We start from the raw sequence: 8,509 nt of genomic DNA on the forward strand, positions 1-8,509 counted from the left end.
AGCATTGTCAAATAAAAGATATGGTATATGTGGATAAAGTTTATCTTACCTCTGTGGACAATTAACCTCTCATTGCCAAGCTTTTGCCATCCTGAAGTGCTTATAACATGGAAAGAGTCTACTGTTAAATCAAGGAATTGAAAATGGGTAAACAATAGCTAAATTAAACAGTCAGGGCTATAGGAAATCCAAGACAGCTGCTTGGCTTTCCCGGTGCCCTGGCAAACATAATTCTTATTTGATGGATTAAAACTTTCACTGGCTATAGGACTGCCGCCCTCACAAAAATGCTTAAAAATGTGTTTTCTATTTGGGGTACCCTTTCTATACTCTCCAGGAATCAAGACACCTGTTTCACTGGACATATAAGCCTTAATTTTTTTTTCCACACAGGCTTCTTAAAATCATCACTGTTACTATCATCCTCGATCATCAGGCAAGATCAACAAAACTAATAAAAAACTGGACTTGTGCAAAACAAAATTAATGACACAGGATAAAAGCTGCTAAGCATAATTATAATTTTGTAACTTTTATTTGACATATTGCTGGCTTTTATCTTTATTTTTTAGATATAAAAACCTTTCCCTTCAAGTTACTTAATGAACTACGATAATTTGGTGATTTACATCTGCGGGTAAAGTTAAAACCCTTTTTCTTTTTTCTCTGCCTGGTCCCTCCAAAAACTGGAGACTGCTGGGTTCTGCAGTCTTATTAGGTAAATAAAAACTGTATCCTGAAATGTAAATTATACCTGCTCTGACCCTGAATTTTCTTCTATGGTTACTGAGTTTAGTGTTTACTGTCTAAAAACTCACCCCCAAATAGTTCTTTGCTGCTATGCTACATTACTGTAAAGTTTAATTGAATTATTAAGAAAATATTCTAAGCACGTTTTTGAAGCTGATTGCAATAGTCTATGTTTGGGTAAATATCAGATGCCCTATGATGACCAGGGGCTATACATACTTGGAAAGGTATCATTCGAAGACTATCTCCAACCTAGATAATAGGTTTCTTTTCAGGTAGTCTTAAGTGACTCATACACAAAGAAATTTAAAAATTAACTCTTAAATTTATATTTCTCTCTTAAGAAGAGCCTTGCATTAGACTGGTCTATAAAGAGAACTGCTAACTCCATACTCACCTTAAAATAAAGTTCAAATAAGAAAAAAGAAAAATGCCAATGCCAGGACAAAGACTACCTCAGAAGTAGACAGCTATTCCAAGATTACCAGACCTGATTTTATGGTTACTTTTCTTGATTTCTTTTTTTTTCTTTTTGTCTTTTTGCCGTTTCTTGGGCCGCTCCCGCGGCATATGGAGGTTCCCGGGCTAGGGGTCAAATCGGAGCTGTAGCCGCCGGCCGGCCTATGCCAGAGCCACAGCAACTCGGGATCCGAGCCATGTCTGCAACCTACACCACAGCTCACGGCAATGCTGGATCCTTAACCCACTGAGCAAGGCCAGGGATCGAACCCGCAACCTCATGGTTCCTAGTTGGATTCGTTAACCACTGCACCACCACGGGAACTCCCTGATTTCTTTTTGCTTTACACACAAAGCAAGTATTTTCTATCATGGGCATGGTCCTATGTGAATATTAAAAATCAACCCAATTGTTGGGTTTATAGTCAATAACTTACTAACTAGTACTTCTGCTTTACATTGATGGGCTTCTTCCCTCCACTAGCCAGGCCTTTGGTAATTTTATTCTAGGAAAATGTAATTCTGTCAAGGCCACTCTTGATATTACTATGGACAAAGCCAGTATATAATTTCCCTTAAAGATAAGGAACAGACAAAGCCAGGTGAACTGGGATATACTGTGCTGCATTTGGTAAAAAGCTCTTGATTTAAATTCCTTTCTATAATGTTCACTAATACTACCAACTCTACTATTTTCTATTAATTATTTTTTTATAAAGTTGCTATTTCTTACATTGCCAAATGTATAACTGAGTCTTTAAAATAGTACACAGCTCCATATGAGTTTGGTGTAACTCTAGATATGAGAAAATGCAACAAGAGGAAATATCTTCCTGGACCATAACAGACTAGTAAGAGAGGTGGTCCAGAGACTTTTGCCTCCGGTTAGTAAGGCCTAGTCCAATAATAGTACATTGACTGGCCTGTCAACAAAAAAAATCTTTGCCAGACCTGGGAATAAGCATTCCTAGCACCACGGGACAAAATGGTCATGAAATGCCTCCCAAGACTATGGCCAAATTTACAACCATGGGGAGACCTGCGAACTGGAGATGGGCACTTGCCTTCTGCCTCTACATGGATTAAATCATGAAGTGCTGCAGCTGCTGACCCTCAACCTCCCCTGAAAAGAGTTCAGGGTGGAGATCAGGGATGAGGCTCTCTGCTCTGGAAAAACTGACAGAAGGGGCCTTCAGACAGGTAGATATTTTCAGGTAAAGACTTCATGATCCCAAATTCTTGCATCTTCTCCTATCTAGGAAAACACTAAGATCATTAACAGTAACATCTGATTTAGCCATTTAGAAAAAAAATAAAAGACAAAATAGAATAGCTGTGGTTCAGACATCTAAGGTCATACCAGACAAACGCTGGTATTGCTAAGAACTTAAGGTTTACACACACTTGATGCTACCAACCATTTTCAAAGCAACATCAGCTGGGAGCTGCAACCTTACATTTTCAAGGTCCCCTTATAACAATGGAAAGATGAAAACATAATGTCTAATGGTCTTGTTATTTACAAGTCAACACCACATTAACAGAAAAAATCTACTGAGATAAGACTAGACAACTAACTACCTGGCTACAAGTCTTCCCCAAATGCCAGGTCCAAACTGGGTATCAGGCCTATTCAAATAATTAGATTTCTTTTGTCTATTAACATTCAAACTGTCACTTCCCCAATTATTTCCGGCTGGGTCTGTTACACCTACATTAAATCCATAACTACATTAAGTGGCTTCATTACTTTACAATAATTCCCTTGCTGATCTTTGGCCTCAACTTTTAATTTGCTTGTTAAGTTTGTTTTTTCTGGAATACAACAAACACGTCTCCAAACGATAATTTGATGGAGATATCAACCAGTCAACATCTGAACAACTTTGGAACACGCCTTCCATGGAGCCATCCCTCCCTCTTCAAGAATGACCTGACAGAAATTAGGCAGAGGGAACCCAGAGCCCTGTAATGCCCCATTCAGCAAGAATGGTCATCAGCCCTTTTCCCTTATAACTGGGCTCACAGATGCCATAGAGTAAAATACGCAGGTAGATAGACATGAGCAGAGTATTCAAAGGGGCCAAAGATTTGGTCCTTAAAAAAAGAGAGGGGATTGCTATGGGCTTCAAGTCCCCTTCAAGGAGGTTAAACCCAAAAGCCTCTGGCCATGTCTCATTGTAATGCCCCTTCCCCCACTTTGACCAGCCTGGGCTGCTCACTCCCCGCTAGAGAAGGGAAGTCACCCCATTCCTCCCCAGGCCAGCATACCTGTTCCCCATGCAAACAAGGTATCCTGCCCAAGACCAATCAGGAGATCAAATTGCTTCCCCACTCAGGTCACACTGTGGGGTATAAAGACTATTGCACAGTGAGTCGGGATCTCTTTTTAACCTGAGTACACGAGTACTCACTCCCTCTCTAAAAATGTACTTTCACTTTAATATATTTGTAAAACATCTGCCGTTCCAATGCTTTGTTACAGGGAGGCAGGGACCTGGAAAACTGACAAGTATCGTCTTTGAAGTGGCAGGATATTTTAATCAAAGAGTATGAATCTAGCCTGTTAATAGTATCTGAAATTTACCTTGCCCTCTCTGTATACATTTACTATATATGTAACTACGTACGTAGCTTACACTATACTGTTTAATTCTTACAATAATGCAGTTGTGTCAACTAGGGATCAATTCAGGTAACAATAATAATAATCTCCGAGGTTCAGAGATACTAAGAATTTGTCCCAGGTTGCACAAGATAATAAAGACCAGACAAAATTAAATTGTTGGTCTCTGATGCTCATTCACTAAACTTCTTCACTTTGTTTCCCTATACTTCATACAGAGTAATGCAGAGTCCAGAGGGCTTAACCAAAAGCATGGTTAAGATACATATTTAAACTGATTTCAATTTCTGAAGAACAGAACCCCAAAGAAATTGAAGAAACATTGTAAATCTACTACGCTCTAATTAATTTTTTTTTAAAAGAATGGAACCCAGCACTCTGCTTTTGTGTCTCCTTTAGAGACTGAGAAGCACCAAAGTATAAAAATGGAGGAGGAAGTGGACAGATGAAGCAAAATCTAGGAGCAGGAACAAAAGAGAGATCAGTGATAAATTATAATCTGCTGATCCTTTCACCACCCCTGTCTTGGCCTCAGCTAATCTGCCTCGTGTAAATGCAGCAAGGACAGTCATTACACTCTACTGAGTTCTACCAGGAATACCAAAGGAGACAGGACAGTGAACCTAGGGTTTCTGCCTGCAGTGACCAGGCAAGTAAAATGACAGGCTGGGTTGGCAGGAGGGAATTCTAAGTGTCCTGCATATGTAGTCTGGGTGCCTGGGTTCAAATCTGAATTCCTTCCTATTAGACCCCATGACATCATGCACGTTTTATTTAAATCTGCTCCCTTTCCCATCCATAAAATGACAATAAGCTTCATTCCTCTTTCTTCATGTGATTCTACAGATGGAATGAAACATAGAATATTTAGCTCAGAGCCTGGCACTTAGGAAATCCTAGTGAAGATTCATGATACCATGCTTCCTGACCTCATCCTCATCCTCACATCATGATCTGGGAGCACTTAGGGGACAGTTTAGAGAAACTTGTTTCCTGCTATGGGGGTGGGAGTAAGGCTTATGGGAACTAGAACCAGTGTGGGAGGAAAGCAGAACTCTGGGTAAGAATTCTTGGATCCACCCCACCCAGAACCGAAGACATATACTTCATAGTGCCCTCCCATCTGTCTATTTCAACTGTCATTTCTGACAATGCAAAAACAACATTCCTGCATCCCCTTCTCCATCCACTGTCTCCCATGGCACTCACTGGGCTGGGCTGCGACGCTGCTGGTACATGGCTAAGAAGGGCCAATCTGGTGCCCCTCTCCTGCCTGGTGACCAATGATGGCTCAAGCTCTATCCTCAGGATCAGCAGAAAGACAAGACTCTGGCCAGAGCCTCCTGATGGAGATTACTACTCTGGAACAGGGAGACCCAGGTGTGAAGGCTGCTAGACATGGACTGAGAGCTGGAGACAGAGACTGATTATGAACAGTTCTGTGGCCTTGAGGTCTCAATGCACAGAGCCCCTAATTAGCTAAATTGGCCCATGTACTCCATTCCCTGAAGATTCCACAATCTTGGGAGAACCACAAGAAGAGAAAAGCCAGTGTCCCTGGTCCAGATCAATGACATCTGAGCCCTACCCCTTCCTGGTGGGAAGTTCACTTGGCCTCCTCTGGTCATTTATGTGAAAGGAAGGCTCGTCTGTGAAGATGAGATTAATTTTTTCCACAGTTGAAAATTCAATTGCAATATGCATTACTGAAAATGCACTAATGATGAAATACTATCAGGTATACTGGCATCTTTGATACTTACTATGCTAGAATCTGAAAATATTTCCATTTTTGAAATTTTTGGGGGGGTTGGGGGGGCTGCATCCATGGCATGTGAAAGGATTCCCAGGCCAGGGATTGAATCTATGTCATGGTTGTGACCTGTGCCACAGTTGTGACAGTGCTGGACCCTTAGCCCACTGCACCATACGGGAACTTCCGCCATGTTTGAAGAGTTTTATATGTTCAAGGAGAGCTTCACATTTTTCTTAATAAGTCCTTCTCAATCTTCGTGAAGTTTCGTCTGTAATGTTTTGTTGGTAATTTAAATTATATCTTTGGCTTCATTTTTGCTAACTGGTTTATATTGGCATATTAGAAAACTATTAATCACATATTCCCATTGTCTAGCATTCTTTTAGAGTGTTTCTAGTTGTTTTTCTTGAGAAATATATTATCTAAATGTATTCACTGTTGTAGTTTTTCCCTTTTGCTTAGGCTACCTCTCCTTGTAACACAATATAATAATGATAGAATGGTAATATAAAAAAAAACACATTTTTTTTTGGGGGGGGGAGCTGCACCCACAACATTTGGAAGTTCCCAGGCTAGGGGCTGAATCAGAGCTGCAGCTGCCAGCCTATGCCACAGCCACACCAGATCTGAGCTGGGCCTGTGAGCTACACCACAGCTTGCAGCAATGCTGGATCCTTAACCCACTGAATGAGGCCAGGGATCGAACCCACATCTTCATGGATACTAGTCAGATTCTTAACCTGCTGAGCCAGACAGAACTCCAAAACCCACAATTTCAAAACAGGCAGGGAGTTCCCTGTTGGCCTAGTGATTAAGGATTTGACACTGTTGCTGTGGTGCTGCAGGTTCAATCCCTAGCCCAGGAACTTCCACATGCTACTGGCACAGCCAAACAAAACAAAACAAAGACAAACAAAAATGGGCAGAAAACCTGAAGAAACATTTTGTCAAAGAAGACATCCAGATGACCAAGAGCACATGAAAAGATGTTCAACATCACTAATAGTCAGGGAAATGGGAATCAAAACCACAAGGAGATATCACCTTACATCTGTCAGAATGGCTATTACTAAAAAAAAGAGAGATAAATGCTGGTGAGGATGTGAAGAAAAGGGAACATTTCTGCACTGTTGGTGGGAATGCAAATTGGTGCAGCCACCATGGAAAACAGTATGGAGATTCCTCAAAAAATTAAAACTAGAACTACTAGCTGTTCCATTTCTGGGTATATATCCAAAGAAAATGAAAACACTAATTCAAAAAGATATATACACTCCTATGTCCACTGCAGCATTATTTACAAGAGCCAAGATATGGAAGCAACCTAAGTGATTATCATATTACTCAGTCATAAAACGAATGTAACATTTGTAACAGCATGGATGGACCTAGAGGTTATTATGCTAAGTAAAATAAGTAAGACATAGAAAGACAAATGCTGTAAGATTTTACTTATAATTTACTTATGTATCTTAAAAACAATACAAATACATGTAACTAAAGAGAAGCAGGCATAGATACAGAAAACAAACAGGTGGTTGCCCGAGTGGAAGAGGGTGGGAGGAAGAAATAGGTAAGGGAGATGAAGAGGTTCAAACCTTCAGTTTACAAAATAAATCAATCACAGATATGAAATACAGTGTGGGGAAATATAGTCAATAACCATGTAATATCTTTGTATGGTTGCAGCTTGCAACACCACCAGATCCTTAGCCCACTGAACAAGGCCAGGGATTGAACCTACATCCTCACAGACACTGTCAGATTCTTAACCCAGTGATCCACAACAGGAACTCCAATGTATTTTGTTGAAATGTAATTTGAAAATATGATTTATAATTATATATATCATATATATAATTATCATACATAATTATAATTCCCTTTTATATATATAATGTGCAAGTATTTTCTCCCACTCAGTAGGTTGCCTTTTTTTGTTGTTGATGGTTTTCTTCATTGTGAAAAAGATTTCTAGTCTGATGTAGTTCCATTTGTTTATTTTTCTAGTCATGTTCACAGCATGTGAATTTCTCAGGGCAGGGATCCAATCCTTGCCACTACAGTGACCCAAGCCACAGCTGTGACAAGTCTGGATCCTTAACCACTGAGCCACCAGGGAACTCTTTCCATTAGTTTGTTTTTGGTGTTTGTTTTTTTATTTTGTCGCCCTTGCTTAAGGTGACAGATCCAAGAAATGTTGCTGAGATTGATGTCAAAGAACATACTATGTTTTCTTCCAGGAGTTTTATTGTTTCAGGTCTCACATTTTTCTAAGGTCAAAGGTCATTATCACAGAGGTAATAATGAGTTAAAAAGTGAAGATTACAAATCAGGTGTCTTGATTCCCAGTCCAGTTTTCTTTCCATTCTACTAAGGAAGTCCTGTGACTTCCCACAATGAAAGGCATATAAAAGGTGTTCGTCTACATACATCTCAAATGCATTGCTACTGATCATGTTAATAGACTTTTTTTTTTTTTTTTCAATAGCCACACCTGCAGCACATGGAAGTTCCTGGGCCAGGGACTGAACCTGAGCCACAGCTGCAACCTCTGCCACAATTACAGCAATACTGGATCTTTTAGCTGACTGAACCAGGCCAGCAATTGAATCCGTACCTCCACAGCAACCTGAGCCACTGTACTCAGGTTCTTAACCCACCATACCACAGTGGGTACTCCCAATAGAATATTCTAATTGGATGGTTATATAACCAAGAGAGGTACTGATAGAAGCATCTATCTCAAATAGGTAGGAAAATAAGAAAAAATTAAACATAGTAGAAATAAATAAGATAAAAAAAATTAAAGAATTAGAAAGCAGAATAATGCTGCTGCATAGCACAGGGAACTATATCCAATCACTTGTGATCAATATGATGGAGAATAATGTGAGAAAATAATGTGTGTGTGTATA

The sequence above is a fragment of the Phacochoerus africanus genome, unplaced genomic scaffold, assembly GCF_016906955.1.
Source record: "Phacochoerus africanus isolate WHEZ1 unplaced genomic scaffold, ROS_Pafr_v1 Scaffold_18, whole genome shotgun sequence".
Classification (NCBI taxonomy): Eukaryota; Metazoa; Chordata; class Mammalia; order Artiodactyla; family Suidae; genus Phacochoerus; species Phacochoerus africanus.